Consider the following 21285-nt stretch of genomic DNA (forward strand, 5'->3'; position numbering starts at 1 on the left):
CATATTCAGACATTATCAATTACATTCTAAGGAGACGAACTCGGTCATTGAAAAAATTGGAAGTAGCCAGATGTGTACATTACTGTATATAGCAGAACAAAGTGAAACAGCTCAGAAAATTAGAGAAATTGATCATACACGAATGGAGGAGTATACATATAGAATTATAAATACTATAATAAAATAGAAACATATAAGGAGGTGAAAACAAAGGAGAACATATAGGAGTATAGTAAACATATATTTTTAGAAAATAGGAATTATCATGATTGTCTTAGAAAAATCGACAAGGGATTGTTCTCATTAAGTCCACGGGGTGCAATAGTGTCCAATCGATGAATCCAGCGGCTCTCAAGTTTACGCAGTCGGAGTCCCCTGTCACCACCACGAGGTGAAGGTGGTACCCAGTCTATGAGTCGACAGCGTAGGTTTGAGTTCTGGTGGCCTGCTGCGAGGAAATGGCGTGGTATGGGCAAGTCTGCTTTTTTAGTCTCGAGGGCAGAGCGAATTGAATTCCTGTGGTTCGCCATCCTTTCTCGGAATTTTCTGGTGGTCATTCCTACGTAAGCCAAACCACAAGGGCAATTCAACAAATAGATGATTAAGTCCATCTGGCAGTGGAGGCGGTATTTGATCTTAATAGGCTTACCGGAATGGGGGTGCGGAAAAGTAGAGCCGGGGGTCATGCTGCTGCAGGTTGTACATCCAGTACAGCGAAAGCATCCAGGGCGTTTGGAGTGGAGCCAGGTCAAGTTGCTCTCGGGTGAGGGGCTCAACATCGGGCGCATGAGAAGTTGTTTTAGATTGGGTCCTCGTTTGTGGGCAATCATGGGTGGACCGAATTGTTGTAGTTTAAGAGCTTTATCAGACGAGATAATGGGCCAATGCTTCTTCAGACTCCGCTGGACACTGGAGGAGACGTGGTCATATTGGTTCACAAATACCATCCTCGATGGGCTTTTACTTGTAGTTGATGTGTTAGGTCGTGGAGAAAGCATATTGGTCCTGGCCTTCCCAAGGCACCGACCTAGAGTAGTTGCTGAGTAACCTCGTTGGGTGAATCGGTCGGTCATTTCTTTAAGTTGCACTTCCATGGTGTCACGGTTGGAGTTATTTCGGATAACCCGCATGTATTGGGAGATGGGTAGGTGTTCCTTCAAAGCAGGTGGGTGCTGGCTTGTGGTTGATAGCAGTGTGTTACGGTCAGTAGATTTTCTGAACAGGCTAGTTTGGAGGGTGCCTTCATTGATGCAGATGTTAATATCAAGAAAATTGATGGACTGGCTGTCGACAAGATGAGTGAACTTAATGGGGCTGTTGAGTAAATTCAGAGAGTTCACCATCAAGTGGAATGCTTCTGTGGTGTCAGACCATATCAGGAACACATCGTCGATGAAGCGTTTGTAGAAAAGGATCTGGTGGCCATAGTGTGGCATGATGTGGGTGTCCTCATAGTCAGACATATACAAACAGGCATACGACGGAGCCAGGTTAGAACCCATTGCGGTCCCGGATACCTGTATGTAATACTTTTTCTGGTAGAGGAAGTGGTTACACTTGAGTATCACTTCTGCCAAATCAACCAAGAAATTGGTGGGGGGATCCAGTGTTGGTCTCGCCTCGAGCTTGTTTCTCAATACTCTCAGGCCATCAGTGTGTGGTATAACCGTGTAGAGTGAACACACATCCATAGTTGCTAGTAAGATCGGGCTTGATGAGAAGTTGATGGATTTGAGTTTCTCAATAAAGTCGGAGGTATCTCTCACATACGTAGTGCCAGCGGTGACCATCGGTTGCAGGAAGCTGTCTACAAAAATTGCTAGAGGCTGTAGAAGTGAGAGTCTGGCAGAAATAATTGGTCTGCCTGGTGGGTGAGAGTGGGACTTATGGATCTTCGGCAGGGTGTATATTATGGGACACACCGGGAAGTCTACTGTCAAGTATTCGTGAGTTTCTTTGGTGATCCATTTGTTATTTAGGGCATCGAGAAGGAGTTTGTCAATTCTCCTTTTAAACTCGGGAATGGGGTTCTGGGGTACCATTTGGTATGTCTTAGTGTCAGTCAACTGACGTTGTATCTCTGCATGGTAGTCAGACCAGTTTTGTACCACCACCGCCCCACCCTTGTCAGCTGGGCAAATCACCAAGTCGGGGTCGTTTTTCAGGGCCTTTAGTGCTGCCCGTTCGGCTTGGGTCAAGTTGTCATATTTGGGCTTGAGAGGTGACCGTAGGATGTCGTTTTCAACAAGCCTGGTGAAGGTCTTTTTTTTTTAATTAAGTCTTTATTTATTGTTTTTTGATTTCATATTTTTAGAAAAACTGGCTGACAGAAGCCGTACAAGTCTCACGTTGTTCATCACAATATCGACAAATGGTTATAAACGCATTTCAGTATATACAGCAATATATTACGAATAACATAAAAAGAGAAATCACAATACATAATACAAAAACCCCCCCTCCCCCAGCCCCCCAAGACATACCCCACACACATAGTCTGTCCTCTCTAGCCCTACCCGTTCACCCTTGACCTTTCTTCCTAATTAGATTCTGTTGAATCAAATCTTATAGTAAATTCATTATCTGGAGCGATCCCTCGAGCCTTCCCCTACCGACCAGTTTTTTATTTAATTTCTTCTTCGTTTATATAGTATAATTACCTGGTTCAAACTAAGATTACTAGGTGACTTATGCCCTTGTTCAATATCCGTTTCAAGGAACAGGAGGAAAAAAAAAAAAAAAAAAAAATATATATATGTAAATTAAAAATAAAGTGCAATCTGTGCAATTCTTACTCGCAAGTCAGGCCCACAAAGTACAAAAAGGTGTGTGGGCATCACACCTGTTAGGACTTGCTTCTTCGTACTGTGTTTGTTTGTGAAACCCAGTGGTGTCTTACCTATTAAACCTCCCCCCCTCCCCCTTGCCCCCCTCATTTAAGCTAAACACCGTGTCGACACAGTTGAATTACCACTATCTCTTATTCTTTTCCCTGTGAAATTTATAGGAATCCTACCTATCACTTTTCCCCTATTTATGACCCATTTATTTGGTCGGTATTTATTCCCGACCATGCCCTATACACCCTCTGTGCTACATGTAGTAACTAAAGTATAAAAAATGTCCCTTGTACTTCTATTTTAGTTTTCATTATTATTCCGGGCATCTATTTTAAATAACCTTGATTTTCTCCATCTTCCCCAAATTTTCCCATATTTAACCAAGGCCCCTCTGGAGGCATAGACAAATCTTTCATGCTCACAAGTGCTATTGACCAGATTCACCCATTCGGTGACATTCGGACCCGAGGAGGCCATCCATTGCCTGGCAATTACAACTTTCGCTATTGCTGATAAATTAACCACCAATTCCTTCCAGTCATCGTTTGGGTCATCCTGCTCCCACACACCCATTACCATACTTCTCGTAGTTAGTGCCCCTCGAGGGACCCCCGTAGTCACCAGTATATTCTCCACCCTCTTCCAAAACTCCTTGATAACCTTGCAATCCCATAATAGATGCCAAAAGGATCCTATTTCCACCCTACATTTGGGACATCTATCGTCATGGGTTCCTGCAATTCTTTTTAATCTGACCGGGGTCAGGTAGCTCCTATGGAGAATATTAAATTGCACTTGCTGGATTCGGATAGATGTAGTAGCCCTCCCTGGTACTGCTAATGCCCTATCCCAGACTAACTCCATCCCCTGCTGGAGATCTGCGGCCCATTTGTCCCTTAGGACTTGCAATTCATCGACCTGGGTGTATGACCTCAGGAAGCCATATATTCTGGACAATCTCTTCCCGCCACCGCTCAATTGCTTAATGAATTTTTTGCAGGGTGATTCTATAACATTTACAGATATGTCCCCAACCTGCTGTAGTGCGCTTCTGACCTGAAGAAATCTAAAAAACATATGTCTGGGCAGATTATATTCCTCCCGAATTTCTTCAAAAGATTTAATATTGCCATTTCTGAAGAATTGCTCGATCCTTGTCACCTCATATTTCCCCCATATCGCCATACCCTGTTGCTTTTTTAATTCCGTCAATTCATTCAAGAAAAATATAGAAGAGTCGGGGTCCACACCCTCAAAATTAATTAAGTTATGCACCCATCTCCACACTTTAACTGCTTGCATCAAGATAGGTGGAGGGTGCCCTCGCAGATCCATCGATAGCAACCACTGAAGTGGGCCCGTATCAGGTTCACTACACCTAATTAAAGCGGCGATCTCCACCGTGGCTTCGCCGTCCCGAACCCAAGCACACAGATGGACCAACTGAGCAGCCATATAGTATACCCTAATGTTCGGAACCGCGAGTCCACCCCTATCCCTGTCTCTGCACAAAGTATCCATCCTGATTCGAGGGCGCTTTTCATGCCAAATAAAAGAGGATAGGATACCGTTAATCTTTTTGAAATAATCATCTTTTATGTAAACTGGAGATTGTTGAAATACATAAATTAACCTGGGCAGAATCGACATCTTTATCAAATTTACCCTGCCGATCTGGGATATGGGAAGTTTTAACCAGCAACGACATTTAACCTTAATATCTTGTATAAGTGGCGCGAGATTGTCCCGAATATAATCCAACGGAACCTCCGAGACCCACACACCCAGGTATCTGAACCTGTCAGTGGGACGCAGAGGGGAGCCTACTGAACCTCCTAGCTCATTCTCCCCCACATTCAACAGGTGGGATTTCCCCCAATTAATTGTGAGACCTGAGAATAACCCAAACTCCCTCATACTCTCAATAATTCTAGGGATATCCTCCTCCGGGTTCTCTACTCCCACTAGCAAATCATCGGCATATAAAGACACCATGTTCAAGCCATACCCTGCTCCATGTCTACCTCCTCCTAGTTGCGTTCTTAGTATGCAGGCCAAGGGTTCGACCGCTACTGCAAACAGAAGGGGAGAGAGGGGACATCCCTGTCTGGTCCCCCTAAAAAGAGGGAACAGCGGGGATGTAAACCCATTTATCGATAATCTAGCATGTGGATTCTTGTATAGTAGTGAAATCCGCCCTATAAACCGATTCCCAAAACCAAAGGTCCTCAAAACCGCCCACAAGTAATCCCATTCAATGGAATCGAAGGCTTTATTTGCATCAAATGATGCCACTGCCACCCTTGCCTTCCTACACCTTGCTATTTGAATATACGAGAAGACCCTTCTCAGATTGATCATGGTAGATTTCCCAGCCATGAATCCCGTTTGATCAGGATGTATAATCTTCTCAATTACTTTACTCAACCGGTTCACCAAAACCTTAGCGTAGATCTTTGCGTCTGACGATATTAGAGAAATTGGCCGATAAGAATCAATCTGAGAAGGGTCCTTCCCGCTCTTAGGGATCATAACGATCGAGGCTTCCGACATAGAGGGGGGGATGTTCCCCTCTACCTCCATTGCCCGAAAAAGGACCAACAATTGTGGGCCCATTGTTTTAACATAGCGCTGATAAACTTCACCCGGGATGCCATCTAGACCCGGGGCTTTATTGGTGGGCAAGGATTTAATAGCCTCCATGATCTCAGCTAACTCTATAGGGGCGTCTAGAGATTCTCTCTGTTCCCGTGAAAGCCTAGGCATATCAATCGATTCCAAATACTCCCCAATTGCTTCACTCCCCTTATTGATTTGGGATTCATACACTTTACCCAGGTGAGTCACAAAGGCCTGTGCAATCTTAGGTGTCTCTGAGATCGTCTCGCCCGTTTCTAGTGTAATTTGGGGTATAATATTTGATGGGTGATCTTGTTTCGCCAGTATTGCCAACCATTTACCTGCCCTGTCTGCGCTGGAGTACCACTGATGAGCCCCATAGCTCAATCTGCGACAAGTAATATCTTGTAGGTACTCCAGCCATTCTTTTTGGGCTTGCAACCAGGCCGCTTCGTCTACATCAAGATTGGATTTTAAATATTTATTCTCCAAATTCCCCATTACTGTCTCCAGTTCATTTGCCCTAACCCTATGCTTTTTCTTTAAGAAGGCGATTTTCTTGATCATGGCACCCCTTATTATTGCCATTATTTTTGATCTGGTCAATACCATCTCTTTTAACCACTAAGTTTCCTTGTATGCGTTCTGCTCCATATATGTCTTTATTTGTATGCAGTGGTTTTAGCAGGTCTTTCCTCTCATTTGGCTCATGTTTATATAATAGCGCTATGCACTGTGTGCTATTTATATTGTTACTTATACAAAGCTTTCTTTTTTACAGCTGCTCTGTGACATGATCCTGCCAGGACGTGGCTGCGTCCATTTGTTTACTCTTGTTTCCTTGGTGATGGGTGCACGAGCGCTGGATGATCACCCTGACGCTGCTGACGTCATCTGTTTGCGCGGAGGGGCTGGTCTCCAGCCCTCACTGTGTGAGAAGTCACTCTGGTGTTTCTTATAAAGGTATGTGCATTTTTAATGTTTGTTGTTTAAGCCTGATGACGATATCGCGGTGATATCGAAACGTTGCTGAAATAAACCCTGTTTATACGGACTTAAAGAAGTTTCTTTGGTGTGCGGCACCCACGCTGGGACCTTGTATGTAATTCATGGTGTGAGCACCCAAACCACAGTATCTATAGGAGGAAGTGCCTGGCTACGCTGGGAATATATATATATATATATATATATATATATATATATATATATATATATATATATATATATATATATATATATATATACATGTGTGTATGTATATATGTGTGTGTATATGTATGTATATATATATATATATATATATATATATATATTTATATATATATGGACGAGTATCCAAATAGTTGTACTAAATGAAGACAGGAGGCGGCACTCTCACAAGTGATGAAAAAAGTATTCAAATCATCAAAACAGGTAACATGTCAGCAAAAGTGGTGTCGACCAGTTTCGGAGCCGAAGCCCCTTCTTCAGGACAACTGACGTGGCAAAACAATCAAAAGCAATACTGTGCAGAGTGCTTTTGATTGTCCTGAAGAAGGGGCTTCGGCTCCGAAACTGGTCGACACCACTTTTGCTGACATGTTACCTGTTTTGATGATTTGAATACATTTTTCATCACTTGTGAGAGTGCCGCCTCCTGTCTTCATTTAGTACAACTATTTGGATACTCGTCCATATATTACTCTTGTGGAAGGCACCTCCACCGCTGTACCGCCATTGTTCCAAGTGCCAGTCCTATGCTTACTATATATATATATGCAGTGCAGTGAAATGGGGTCCCTTGGCGATGGGCTGCAAGCTTAAATGCATTGATCAATTCATGAACTAAAACCCCATTATTTATTTATTGATTATTTGAATGTTAAGGTGAGTTAGTTTGTTGTAGTGAGTGCTGGGCCCCCTGTGTTTGTGTATATATATATATATATATATATATATATATATATATATCCAATCCTGCCGGCACTCTTCAAAGATAACACCTGGCCCCGGTGCCCAAACGACAATAATACATAAACTCCAATAAATGATGGCACTCCGGAGGCAACAATTCAGCAGAAGAAATTCAGTGTATTACAGTTAAGCTTTCGGGGTTTGATCCCCTTCGTCAGAACACATACAACAAACAACATGAAACAGCACTTACATATATACGCTCTTAGCTCATAGAGGTCACTCCTCTCCCCGGCGTCCATTGCAGGGGCGCACGCTGGTCTGGCCGGGAGTCCTAGTGATGACGTCACAACACCAGGGCCCTGAAGCGTCGCCGTTGCTAAGCAACTCAACGTGCTTGCGCTTCACACTGGCTCTATACATCACTGCCGCAGCTCCGTGCCGCCTGCTGACATCCCTGAATGCGCTGATCTGAGGGGGGGGGGGACACAAAACAGAGTACAATACATTGTAATCATATATAATAAATGCAGTAAAACAATTAAGGACACATACAACAACATAAACGCTAAATACCAAGGACAATACATAGAAAAAATACATGAAAAAACGGACATAATCAGCTACAACGGAAAGACCTATGTAATGGCATTCCAACTAATTTTATCATTAAGCCCATTGGGGGCAATGGTGTTGAGCCTGAATATCCACCGTGATTCAGTGATAAGCAGGCGTTTAGCCCTATCACCACCACAGGGAGACTCTTTAATCTGATCGATCATAAAGTATTTCAAACTAGACAGAGGGTGTCCAGTTTGTTTGAAATGGCGTGCAACAGGCTGGTCCACAGTCCGGCCAGCTAGAGCCAGATCTATGGCAGACCTGTGCAACGCCATTCTGGTACGAAAAGATTGGGTAGTCTGGCCCACATAATGGTAGCCACAAGGGCACACCAAAATGTATACCACATACTCCGATCTACAAGTGAGCACATGCCTGATGTCATAGTACTTGTCACAGTGGGGGTGCTTAAACTTTTTGCAAGGCACTATAAATTTACACGTAGTGCAATTGTAGCAGCTATAGCATCCAGGGGGTTTGCTATAGACATTAGGGGCCCTGGGTGTATTCATGCCCGTGATGTCAGTTTTAACTAACCGGTCGCGTAGATTGCGACCTCTTTTAAACGCTGCTAAGGGACGAGTAAGTTTAAGACCTGGCAAATCAGGGTCATTTTTGACCATCGGCCACAGGGCTTTAGATGCATATTGGAGAACCGGGCTGGCTACTGAATAGGTACTCGTCCAGGGCAACAAATTGCTTGATTCACGGTTCCTGGATCTCAGGAGGTCAGATCGCACCATCGACATCACCTGTAGTTTCTGCTCATTCAAGAGTTTAGGATCATATCCTCTAGCTTGAAATTTATCCACCAGATGATCAAGTCTGTCAGACAATAGAGCAGGATCACTGATTATCCGTGCCACTCTCATCATCTGAGATCGAGGCAAGCCTCTTTTGAGGGCAGGAGGATGGTGACTAGACGATAGGAGGAATGTATTCCTACCCACGTCTTTGTAGTACACATCCGTGCACAACTTATCAGTGATGGACACTGCTACATCCAGGAATTGAGCGGTAGTATAGCTACAGGAAAAGGTGAATTTAATGGTGGACACAAGAGAATTCACCTCAGACATTAACAACTCAAACAGCTCCTGTCCACCCGTCCACAAGATGAAAATATCATCAATGTAGCGGGTGTACAGGAGCATGTATTTGCTGACTTCAGGGCGGTTCAAAAACATATGGTCTTCTTCACCAAACATATATATATTAGCATACGAGGGTGCTACCGCCGATCCCATGGCGCACCCCCGTAGCTGCAGGTAGAAACTACCATCAAATAAGAAGAAGTTCCGCTCTAATGTCAGTCTGAGTAGATTTAGAAATAGTTGATGGTTGAAGATGGAACTGTCCAGATGTTGATCCAGAAATGACTTCATTGCAGATAACCCCCCTTCATGGGGTATGGAGGTATAAAGACTGGAAACGTCTAAACAGCACATCAGTGTGCCAGGAGGGACTTCAGGGATATCCAGAAGCAGTTTCAAAAAGCTGGTAGTGTCTTTGAGGAAAGACTGTTTGGAGCACAAAAGTGGTTGCAAAATGAAATCTAGGAGCTGTGACACAGGTTGATATAAGGAATTTCTGGCAGAGATGATGGGACGGCCCGGTGGCTTCCTGGCATCTTTATGTAATTTGGGGAGGGTATATAGCACAGGAACCACCGGGACCGCCATCAGTATCCTGTCACGGACTTTGGTGGGCAATAAGCCGTCAGCAACTGTAGCAGAAAGAATAGTAGTTAATTCTTTGAGGTATCTTTGAGTAGGGTTCATGTGGAGTTTCTGGTATACAGCTGGATCAGATAGTTGATTATATATTTCCAAGCGGTAATCTTCGATGTTTTGAATCACAATGGCTCCGCCTTTGTCGGCGGGCCTAATTGTGATATCCTCGTAGCTGCACAACTGCTTGAGGGCCATCGCTTCAGCTGTAGACAAGTTCTTTGAAACTATACCAGAAGCTGCCATGAATCTGCTCATTGAATCGTCCAGCAATCTTCCAAATGTCTTAATGGACGGATTATGTGAAATGGGATCGAATTTTGAGCTAGAGTTACTGGATAAGAACTCATCAAAGATACCTTTGGGACCTTGAAGGGGTTTTGCTTGAAAAAATTCCTTCAATCGTAGTTTCCTCATAAACCTATGATGGTCACAGCGCCAGTCAAATTGGTCAAAAAAATTTGTAGGTACAAAAGAAAGTCCCTTAGAGATGACTTTTATTTCAATAGGGGACAAGGTACGATTGGACAGGTTAAAAATCAGGGCTTCTTGTTCGTCACTTTGCGTGAGGGATTTCTTCTCACTTCGCCTGTTTTGCCCGCCCCTGCAGGTGGCCGGCCGCTTCCGCGCGGTCTCGAAGTAGATGCCCCTTGACCTAAAGGGCCACCTTGCTGGTCAGTAGCGTCATCGGATTCTGAGACAGCGAAGTCACTGTCACTAGTCATATTTGTATTCGGTTGTCTATTCCGGGATTTCTGCTGCCCGGGTTTTCGCCGGCGGAAACCGCCATCTTGGCGCTTGTTAGGGTGCTCTCCTGAGAGCCATCCATATACCTTGTTATCGTCATAGTCTGTATCCACAGTCTGACGTTTACTTCTTTTGAATTTGAGCAAGTCTTTCTTGTAGGTTTCACATTGCTGCTCCAACTTTACCAGGTTGGCTGCATTGGCAGAATTATTAAGAATTTCTTGATGCTCAATTTGAAATGCAGCAATTTTATTTTTAGTGATCTGAAGCTCCCTGCCGGATTCTTCAATCACTAGGACCATCAGGTCCAGTGATGCACGGTTTAAAATCCCAATCCACTTACGGACAAACTCGGGGTTATTACGCCCGATGGTAGGGATATTCCGAATACGGAATCCACTGGGAATTTTGTGTGCTCTAAAATAATCAGACAAAGAGGCTCCATGCAAATGGAAATCTGTCTCACGTCTTCTCAGTTTGAACAGATGCCGCTGCAATTCCTCAATGCTTTGATCAGCCTGAGCTAATGCAGGGTCTTCTTCAAATAAAATATTATCAATTTCCGTTGTAGTAAAGGAGAAAGTAACTCCAGCAGGAATCGACACATTCCGACATCCTGCCATGTCCTGCGTCGACGCTAACTCAGATGGTTCCATCATGCAGTATCCAAATGTCAGGAGCAGATAATGTATAGTAGTGATGACTGAGGTAAATAGAAGTAATCAAAACAGTCCCGGTGCCTTGCAACATATCACAGTGGCACACTGATGTACCACAGTAACTATACAGAAATCCAATCCTGCCGGCACTCTTCAAAGATAACACCTGGCCCCGGTGCCCAAACGACAATAATACATAAACTCCAATAAATGATGGCACTCCGGAGGCAACAGCCCTCTGACGAAGTCGGATACGAAACGCGTTGGAGCGTGGCCTAGCGTCAGAGTTACCTGTGGAGATATCGTGCCGCTCAGACGTGTGGAGTCTCACCGCTGCTGCTGCTAAGTCGGATTGCCATGTGAGTGTAACCTCTCCAACACCCGGCTGCTGAGACAGCATGCCTATGCTTTATATCTGCGGTGTTTAGTACCGCATTGTCTGGTACGTGATTTTGTCTACGTGATTTTAAGCCACCTGTAAAACTGTGCGTACCTTGAATAAACTTATCATACAGATTCATGCACTATAGAGCGCTCGCTCTCCTTATTTCTTTGTATATATATATATATATATACACAATTGTGCAAAAACGCTGGCACTCAACTCCAGAAGAAAACTTTTTGCCCGGTGCCTTCAGTATAAGTACAGGCAATGCTGTCCCATGTAGATAATAGGAGAAGACTGCGTCACTCGGGACTGGTTCAATAACAAACAACTCATAGCCAGACAATGGTTAAGTTGACGTTTCAGCCCTCAGGCTTTTATCAAAACAGCTTACATTTTTGGGTCAGAATTGGATGAGATCATCAAGCAGGCTACGGGGGGTAAGAGTACTTTCTTCCCACCACCTCTAAATCCTCTGGCTCTAAATTCGGAGTCTTTAAACCGTCCTTTCGTCCTTACTTTCGAGGGGTCAGTCAGGGCGTGGAAGATTCCAAGCCGGCAGAGGTAGACCGTCTAAGTTTGGCGCCTTTACTAAGAAACATGCCACCAAGGGGGAAGACAAACCCTCTGCATGACGGGGCGGAGACTCCCTGTTCTAGAATCAGAGTAGAATCAGAGTAGGGGGTCGCCTCCTGCAATTTCAGGACAGTTGGAGGGTGGCCACGGAAGATCCATGGGTACTTTCCATTGTTTCAGAGGGATATCAAATAAATCTCAGGGGTCCACCCCCTCGCAGATTTCTCCCCACTCCTTTACCAAGGACCACGTCTCTCAGATCTTCACTTCTGGGAGCTGCCTTATCTCTCGAGAAGGGGGTAGTTATACCAGTCCCTCGAGAGGAGAGAAGAAAAGGTTTTTATTCGATCCTTTTCTTAGTTCCCAAACCAGGCGGGTCATTCAGACCCATTCTAAATTTAAAATCTTTGAATGTTCATCTTTGGGTGGATCACTTTCGCATGGAATCCCTGAGGTCGGTGCTGTTGAGCATAGAGCCAGGGGAGTGGACATTCAGGATGCTTATCTCCATGTCCCGATCCACAAAGATTTCCAGTCTTTACTCCGGTTTGCAATCGGGGGAAGACATTGGCAGTTCCAAGCACTCACGTTTGAGCTTGCCACGGCCCCAAGAGTGTTCACCAAAGTGATGTCCACCATGGCTGCAGCTCTCAGACTGCAGGGAATAATTGTTATCCCTTACCTGGACGATCTGCTCTTCAAAGCAGAGTCGGCAGAGATGTTACAGATTCACCTGGAGGTGGCAACACAGTTTTTGAAAAGTCAGGGCTGGATTTTGAATCTGCCCAAGTCCCATTTGACACCAACGCAGACCCTGACATTTTTGGGGGTGATCATAGACACGCACCTTCACAGGGTTTTTCTCCCAGAATCCAAAGCGGTGGAGATTCGGCTGATGGTGTTCGAGAACCTGCAAGCACCGGCACCATCGGTGTGGCAGGGGGTAAGGTTGCTAGGAAAGATGGTGGCAGCTTTCGAAACTGCAGTTCGCCAGATTCCGTTCCAGGATTTTCCAATGGAACATCCTATCCTGTTGGTCCGGAGATGCCAAGAGGATGAAGCAGGAAGTTTTATCCCTGTCACCGGAGTCCAGGGAGTCCCTCCTATGGTGGACGGATGTGGAAGATTTGCAGCTGGGGAGATCTCTCAGGCCCTGTGATTGGCTGGTCATAAGGACCGACGCCAGTCTGGGGGGCAGTAGTTCTTCACCTGAGACTTCAGGGCCTTTGGTCGAAGGAAGAGTCCAAACTGCCTATAAACATTCTGGAGCTGAGGGCAGTCTTGAAAGCATTGATCCAGGCGGAGGTTTTTCTGAGAAGTTTCCCTGCTGAGAATCCAATCGGACAATGCAACAACAGTGGCTTATTTGAACCATCAAGGCGGGACACGCAGCAAGATGGCGATGGCGGAAGTTTCCAAGATCTTCAGATGGGCAGAGACCAACATTCCGGCATTGTCTGCGATATTTATTCCAGGTGTCAGGAATGTGGAAGCAGACTTTCTCAGCAGGGAGTCTCTTCGGGAAGGAGAATGGTCTCTCCATCAAGAGGTTTTTCAGGAGATTGTGAATCGATGGGGTCTGCCAGACATAGACCTGATGGCGACAAGAATGAACTGTCAGGTTCAGAGATTCTGCTTGCGTGTGAGGGATCCCGCTGCTTGGGCAGTGGACGCCATGACAGTTCAGTGGTACTTCCAGATGGTGTACATTTTCCCTCCATTTCCCATGTTACCGAGGGTGTTGAAGAAAATAAAGAATCAGGGAGTGCGGGCAATTGTAATTGCACCGGACTTGCCCAGGAGGTCATGGTACTCCGATGTACTGAGGTTGTCGAAGGATTCCTGGAGGCTTCCTCATCGTCAGGACCTGTTAGGCCAGGGACCGTTTCTTCACGAGGACCCAGGTCGTCTCAATTTGACGGCGTGGCTTATGAAACCTCCTTATTAAAGAAAAAAGGGGTTTTCTGATGAGGTCATCTTGACCATGCTGAGGGCCCGTAAGCCGGTATCTGCGGCAAATTACCATCGGGTCTGGAAGATATACATTAGATGGTGTGAGACAGAAACTTCACACTTCCAGATTCAAATTGTCAAGACTTTTAAATTTTTTTACAGGATGGTTTTTCATCAGGCCTTAGTCTGCAATCCTTAAAGGTGCAGCTTTCGGCCTTATCCATTTTCTTTCAAAAGAGAGTAGCTTTGCTACCTGAAATTCAAACTTTTTTACAAGGGGTTGCTAGACTTAAACCACCTTATAGGCAGCCGGTGGCACCTTGGGACTTATCTTTGGTCTTATCTATGTTACAGAATCCTCCTTTTGAACCGCTAAGATCTGCGGAGTTAAAGTATGTGACCTGGAAGCTCACTTTTTTGTTGGCAATTGCATCAGCCAGATGAGTGTCTGAGTTGGGTGCCTTGTCTTGCAAGTCACCGTTTTTGATTTTTCATGATGACAGGGCTGTGATGCGAACAGTGCCAAAATTCCTACCTAAGGTAGTGTCATCTTTTCATTTAAACCAAGACATTGTACTTCCAGTGTTTTCTCCCCCAGACGGGGTTAAAAATAGGGACAAACTGAAGAAATTGGATGTAGTTCGCGCCTTGCGAATATACATTGAGAGGGTAAAGGACATTCGAAAATCGGATTTACTCTTGGTGCTATATAATGTGCATAAGGTTGGGTGGCCTGCTTCTAAGCAGACCATCGCTCGCTGGTTGAGATCTACCCTTGCCTTTGCCTACTGTAAAGCAGGTCGACCAGTTCCGTCTCGGATAAATGCACATACCACCAGGTCGGTTGCTTCCTCCTGGGTGGTGCGCCATGGGGCTACGGCGGAGAAGTTGTGTAAGGCTGCCACCTGGTCCTCTGTTCATACCTTTACCAAATTTTACAGATTTCATGAGTTTGCGTCGGAGGACGCTTCATTTGGACGGGCAGAGATGAGAACTGTTAGTCTGAGCGTACCCTCCCAAAGGACCGACTCGTGAACGTCCCATTGTGAAGCTGTGTCACCGGACTGGACGAAAGAGAAAAGGGGATTTTTGTAAGAACTTACCGTTCTAACCCCTTTCTCTGAGTCCAGTCCGGTGACACAGAGATCCCTCCCTAACGCTCAGATAAGTGTACCGTTCATGTGTTGTCATGTTATGGTTCTGTTATGTTACATATAAAGTGTTCAGGCATTGTTCTGAGTTATGTATCCTAGTGTGCTCTTGAAGTTGAACTGAATGTGTGTGTGTATATATATATATATATATATATATATATATATATATATATGTATGTATATGTGTATATAATGTGTATATATATATGTATGTATGTATGTGTCAGCGCCAGGAAAAAAATGAAACAGGAGGAAATACGCTTAGCTCTATTATTTATAGATTACTCCCCTTATTGATGCGGGGTGTCTGCACGGGTCCTGGGAAGGCAGTGGTGGGCCACCTATATGGTGAACAGGTATTGCAAAAAAGTATTTAGAACCTGGCGACCTAAGTAATAAATATGAAGACTAGTAAATGTATCAATTAAAGGTACTTGTGTATTATCACGGCGCCCATTACGTAGTTAGCAGCGCTATCAGAATCAGTGTAGTGTTCGCGTGCCCAGTGTAGTCAGAGTATCTGTCGGATTTGGCGTAGTGTTCCCGCAAGCATCCCCCGCGGTTGGCGTAGTCAGTCAGAAATAGCGTAGTGTTCCCTCGAGCATCCATGTCAGAATTAGCATAGTTTTCCTGCGGCAACTTAGCGTAGTCAGCGTCTCTGTCACTCGTTGTGGTAAGTAAGTCACCAGTTAGCACATGTCATCATTACTGTCTCAGATGTGTGAATGTGTTACGGAAACACCCCCACTATCCACCCCAGCCCAAAGCGCGACGAGCGGACGCATTATACATCCTCCCGACCTTTTCATACCCCCACTATCCACGTCGGCGTGGAGTTGATTCTTTAAAGTGTGGCGAGCACCGCAACCCCCCTTTGTGCAGTAGACGCACACACTACCGAACCCCTAACCCTGTCGGCAGGGTTGCCATACCCTTCCGCACTAATTACTGAGACGCAGGAGCTACACCTACCAAAGACTGTAAATTGCCTCCTGCTGGCTATTCTACTCTGCAGCCACAAGATGCCGCTGGAAGCAGGAAATGCGGCTAAGTGCTGCGTTGCAAGCAAAGGAATTTGACGAGAGATGTAACAGGAGATGACGACTGAGAGCAAGGTCTCCCAGCGCTGTGTATAAACAACATACAGACGGATTCCGCACAGATACACATAAACTTTCAGGATGGCAGACGTGGGGCGGAAGTGACGTCGCGTCCCACTCTCCCGCAGTCCAGACACTAATAAGTTATATTATGTATCTTGATATTTGCTCCAATAGTTTAAACATTTTAATTTGTAACTGTATATACAATCGCCCTATTGTAGAGGAACATTCTTTTATATCATTATAATTGTGCTTATATGTTCGTATTAGATTATTTGTTGACAGGAAGTGATGTAAGTCTGCCCCTAGATAAAAAACCTGCTCCCAGCAGTTTGTCCCCACCCCCTGAGGTCCTAAGCGACGAAACATGTCGGGCAACTTCTAACACCTTATCTCATGCACTAAGCTAAGCTATTCTATTTATTTTTCACACTTGTTGTTTTATCTCTCACCATTATCTTGATTTAAGCCATCCACTATTGTATCTTTTCTGTACTCAGAAGCAATTTTTATACACCAGCATTTGAACTATCATTCATATGGGATACTGAGGTATCAATACATTGGGGAATAGAGGTCATCCGACAGGAGACAGGCACATAAATTTCTTCAACCAGGGTGTAATGGCTCCTCCCTTCTACTTCCCCTTCCTAGCCAGTTTTAGAAAATGTGCCCTCAGGAGAGGATGCACACTCCTGGAGCTCCAGAGAGTTTTCTTCAATTTACTTTGAATTTATTATTTTGGCGTTTCTGTTTGGGCTACACCGCTTCCCTGCTTCGAGGGAAGCCAGGGGAAGGGACAGTTGCCGGCCTCTTAAGGTACCGAACTGATCCCTGTTGCAGGTCCACTGACCTGAGAGAGTTACCCGTGGGCATTGCGCTGCAGCGCGCACACCCCTGGCTCAGCCTGAAGCCGTCGAGTGGTGAGTGTTACCCGGGGTCCCCACAGTGGGGCACTGCTCCTGCATTAATGTTCAGAAGGACTTTAATTGGACCTTATATATTAGGTCTTATACAAGTATCGTCTCTACTGCTTACTTAAGACTGCCACGGTCTCCAATGGTGACGTATGTAATAGTGGTCTCCTCATTGCTTATTCATGATTCACATATTTTTATGTTTTATAAGGTTTACCATTGTCAGGATGTTTTCGTGTGTATATACGTTTGTATATACCTGAATACTCATGACTTCGTACCAATAAAGTCTTAAATGTATACTCTTTCTATTTTTCCGCACCCTATACTTATGGTCACGAGATTTCTAGTTCTAGGGACGTGATACTACCTAAAGTTTAAATAATAATGCGGCTGCTCGGCTAGGAGCCCCGCCTATACGTTGTATTTGTTATTCCTCTTTGGGAACTGTGAAGTATTTTTTCATTATTATTTTGGAGCTCCTCTGATGCGCCTTCCATTGGATTACTACCCTCCAGTGGCAAAGACGTCTACACCCTGTCACATGCCTTTTACTCTGACATTTACACGCAACCCCCCCCAGGGACACTTCAGGTGAGACATCTTTTGGGAAATCCATAACGACTCCCACTGTTCCTGAAGCGGCCATCCCTTCCCTTACAGCACCTTTCACTTCACAAGACTTGGAAACGGCTATTAAACACTTAAATCCGATGAATTCTCCTGGTCAGGATGGATTTACTGGTGAATATTATAAAATTCTGTTAAGATTATTGGAACCCCTTCTATTGGTCTTTAATGCAATCCTCTCAACCTGTTCTACCCCTCAATATTTCACAGATGCTATAATTAGATTATTACCTAAACCAGGGACCCACACTTACCCGGCTCTTATAGACCGATATCACTTCTAAATGTCGACTATAAGCTTTTCTCTACACTCCTGGCAGATAGAATGAAACCCCTCCTCCCTGCTATAGTCCATCCGGACCAGACGGGCTTTATTGGGGAAAGGCGCTTTTCACCTAATATTTGTAAGGTTATGGCAGCTCCGTACTGGCTAAACTCATCCCCCGAACCTCATATCTCCTATCTCTAGACGCTGAAAAAGCGTTTGATATACAACTACGCAACTAACCTCAGTGATCCGTATGCTATACGCCCAATCTATCTTAAGAATCATATGTAATGGTTATCTTTCGCCTCCTATCCCATTATAGTGTTCATTCTAGCACCCGCCATATTTGAAAACCCATGCAGTTCCTCTTCCCTAAAAAGAAAATGATGGCTGGAGTGCTATCAGGACCATCTACATTTTACCTGACTTGGACCAGCTTCCACCATACCTACTCTCCCTCTCCAGTCCATGTGACCAATTTGGATCCGACCATTTGGGTAACCACCACCGGTCTATTCCTGTGATAACAACCAAAAGGCAAGCTACCTTTCCAACTGGAATACAATAACACAAGCTACCTCACCCAGTCAGGTTTATGGACACCCTTGAAATACACTGGACACCATTTCTGAACTGAAACATATGGGGATCGACTATCTTCCAAGGGAAGCATTATAGGAACAAGCAGGACTGGTATAAGTATACCATTTATATTCCTAGAATAGGAAAAGTAGGTACACAGTCAGTAAAGCGCTCCCCAATAACACCATGTGAAAAACACACACAATAAAAGAATACTGTCCCTTTAAGGAGTTTCTCCGCTTTCAAGTCGACGTGTATGTTATCTGTATGAAGAGACTTGGCTTTATGCAGCCCATGAAGCAAGCATATCGCCAAGAAAAAACACACCACAATTAAGGGCAGAAGGTTTTGCAAATGAAGCGATATATAAATGCAGGTGTGCACTCACAAGCCAGCTGTATATTATAGAGCATTCAAAGGTATCCCTCTGGCAAAACAGCAACTCTTTCTTCCAGAGTGTGATACATAGAAAATCAAGAGAAAGCAGGCGATAGTGCAGATCAATTGATAAAAAACACCTTTTAATCTAAAATACACTCACATATAGGAGACAAGTAAAAACATAAGTGGTGTCCCAAAGGCAAAACTGGAACCAGGTGCCGCCGATCTATCCCTGGAGATGATGGTATTCAGCTCACTGACCCTCCGGAAAGGTCAGGCTCTGGAAACAGAAAGGAACATCCAGGCAGTCCAGCTATGGGGTCCACAGGTCCTAGTTAGCGCCAAACGCGTTTCGGTAGTCGCCTTTTTCAATGGCATATCTAGGGTCCGTCCACAGGCATGTATTTATAAGCCTGATGATTTGCGTCCATACGCGGCACCTGCCGCTGGTTGCACATGCGCATTACGATTTCCAAGATGGCGGTGCGTTCCAAATACCCAGAAGTTCCGGGTTTTTGCGTTCCACCAGTTCAAAAGTGCTTGATGTAGCGCACTAAACAATCTAGGTATAGAATGCAATGAATCAATATCATGTATATCATATTTACATCGATTTAAAGTGCATGTGCAGGTTGTGGTTCTTAATGGTAGCAATATGGTTAATCTCTAATAAATATATAAATATAAACATAAATATATATCCAGAATAAAAATGTATATAGAATAACTTTTAATATCTATAAAGGAGTTTAATTAAAAACATATAAATGAACCACAAAGTGCTTACAAAGATCATAATTCCCTGGCTGGGTGTATGCATCCCCGAGGACACCGATGCTTACACAGCATCCATGTCATTCAGGTCGCTCACACCCAAACCAGTATACAAACCAGAAAAAGTGCAAAGACGGAGAGAGAATAAAAGTGTAATTTTCAAAAACCATTAAAACACAAAGATTAACGCAAGAAAGTGCGTAAGCTCGAAGTCACCGTTGAGCCCCTTTGGAACAAGAGTGCCCAAATGGGGAATCCACCGTATTTCATTTTGTGCAAGTCTTTTCTCGATATCTCTAGTTTTCCACCTTGATGTAATTTGTTGGATACCCCAAAAATTTACAATGGTGATTTCTTTCGACTCATGGTGGGTTTTGAAATGTGCTGGCACTGTATGAGTCTGTAATCCCTTCCTTATATTGTAGACGTGTTTCGCCATTCGCACTTTTAGTTGTCTGGACGTTCTCCCCACATAAAACATCCCACAAGAGCATTCCAATACATAAATAATGTTCTTAGAATGGCATGTTATAAAGTTGCAAATCTTATAATCTTTACCCTTAACATTAAAATGTGTGATTTTTCACGAGTCGAAAGAAATCAACATTGTAAATTTTTGGGGTATCCAACAAATTACATCAAGGTGGAAAACTAGAGATATCAAGAAAAGACTGTGGTGGATTCCCCGTTTGGGCACTCTTGTTCCAAAGGGGCTCAACGGTGACTCAACAAATTACTTTCTCGGCTCCTGGGGGGAATAGAATCATTCGGAGGAAAGGCGCGGAAGATCAACTGCGCCTCTCCAGTCCGTGAGCGGGTACCAGCCGGGAGCAGCGCGTCTGCCAGAGAAGATGCCGAGGTCGTCACCGGGGACCAGGTGAGTAGGATTTCCTTCCTTAGGAACCCCTTTTGGACTACTTCGGATCCTGGACCCCGGAAACATCAGCCCTGGAGCCCAGGACCCCGGACCAGCCCCGGAACCAGGACCAAGGCCCCGGAACCGGACTCTTCTGTCCAGGAGCCCAGGACCCAGGGACCGACCTACGGGCTCAAGGTAGGTAAGTATCATTGTGTGTGTTATGTATGTATTAAACTTTTATTTTTCAGGGTGTCAGTGTGTTTTATTTAACTATTTTTTGTACTGTAGAACTACAAGTGCCAGCGGGCCCTTTAATGCCCCGCATGCTGGGACTTGTGGTTCTCCAAGTCCCAGCATGCGGGGTAGGCTTGCTGGGACTCATAGTTCTACCGTACAAAACAATAGTTTTTAATCTTTTTTTACACTCTGCATCAGCCCGGTGCCCACCGCCCAGGGGCATCGGGGACAGCCCCGGACTTTCAGCATGGGCTGGTAAGTCCTGGAGGGGGGGACCCCTTCATTGGGGGGGTCCCCACTTCCCCAGGACCCCTGCCCATGCTGACCAGCAAGGGGGATAATGCTTTGGCCGTGGGA

General features: G+C 44.8%; 1 protein-coding gene and 1 long non-coding RNA gene across 2 annotated transcripts in view; one reads left to right on the forward strand and one right to left on the reverse strand.

The window, feature by feature from the left end:
* The window catches only part of LOC146075803 (uncharacterized), a 249158-nt gene that overhangs the window by 32646 nt on the left and 195227 nt on the right, over nucleotides 1-21285 (forward strand). The window lies entirely within an intron of this gene.
* Nucleotides 7503-21285, reverse strand: part of LOC146075806 (uncharacterized) — a 29173-nt gene continuing 15390 nt past the window's right edge. The window contains exons 2-3 of the long non-coding RNA XR_014473634.1: nucleotides 19219-19620; nucleotides 7503-7823 (exon numbers count right to left, since the gene is read on the reverse strand). This is a non-coding gene — a long non-coding RNA (uncharacterized LOC146075806). The remainder of the gene's footprint in view (nucleotides 7824-19218; nucleotides 19621-21285) is intronic.

This window comes from Crinia signifera, chromosome 4, assembly GCF_055691185.1.
Source record: "Crinia signifera chromosome 4, ASM5569118v1, whole genome shotgun sequence".
NCBI classification, from domain to species: domain Eukaryota; kingdom Metazoa; phylum Chordata; class Amphibia; order Anura; family Myobatrachidae; genus Crinia; species Crinia signifera.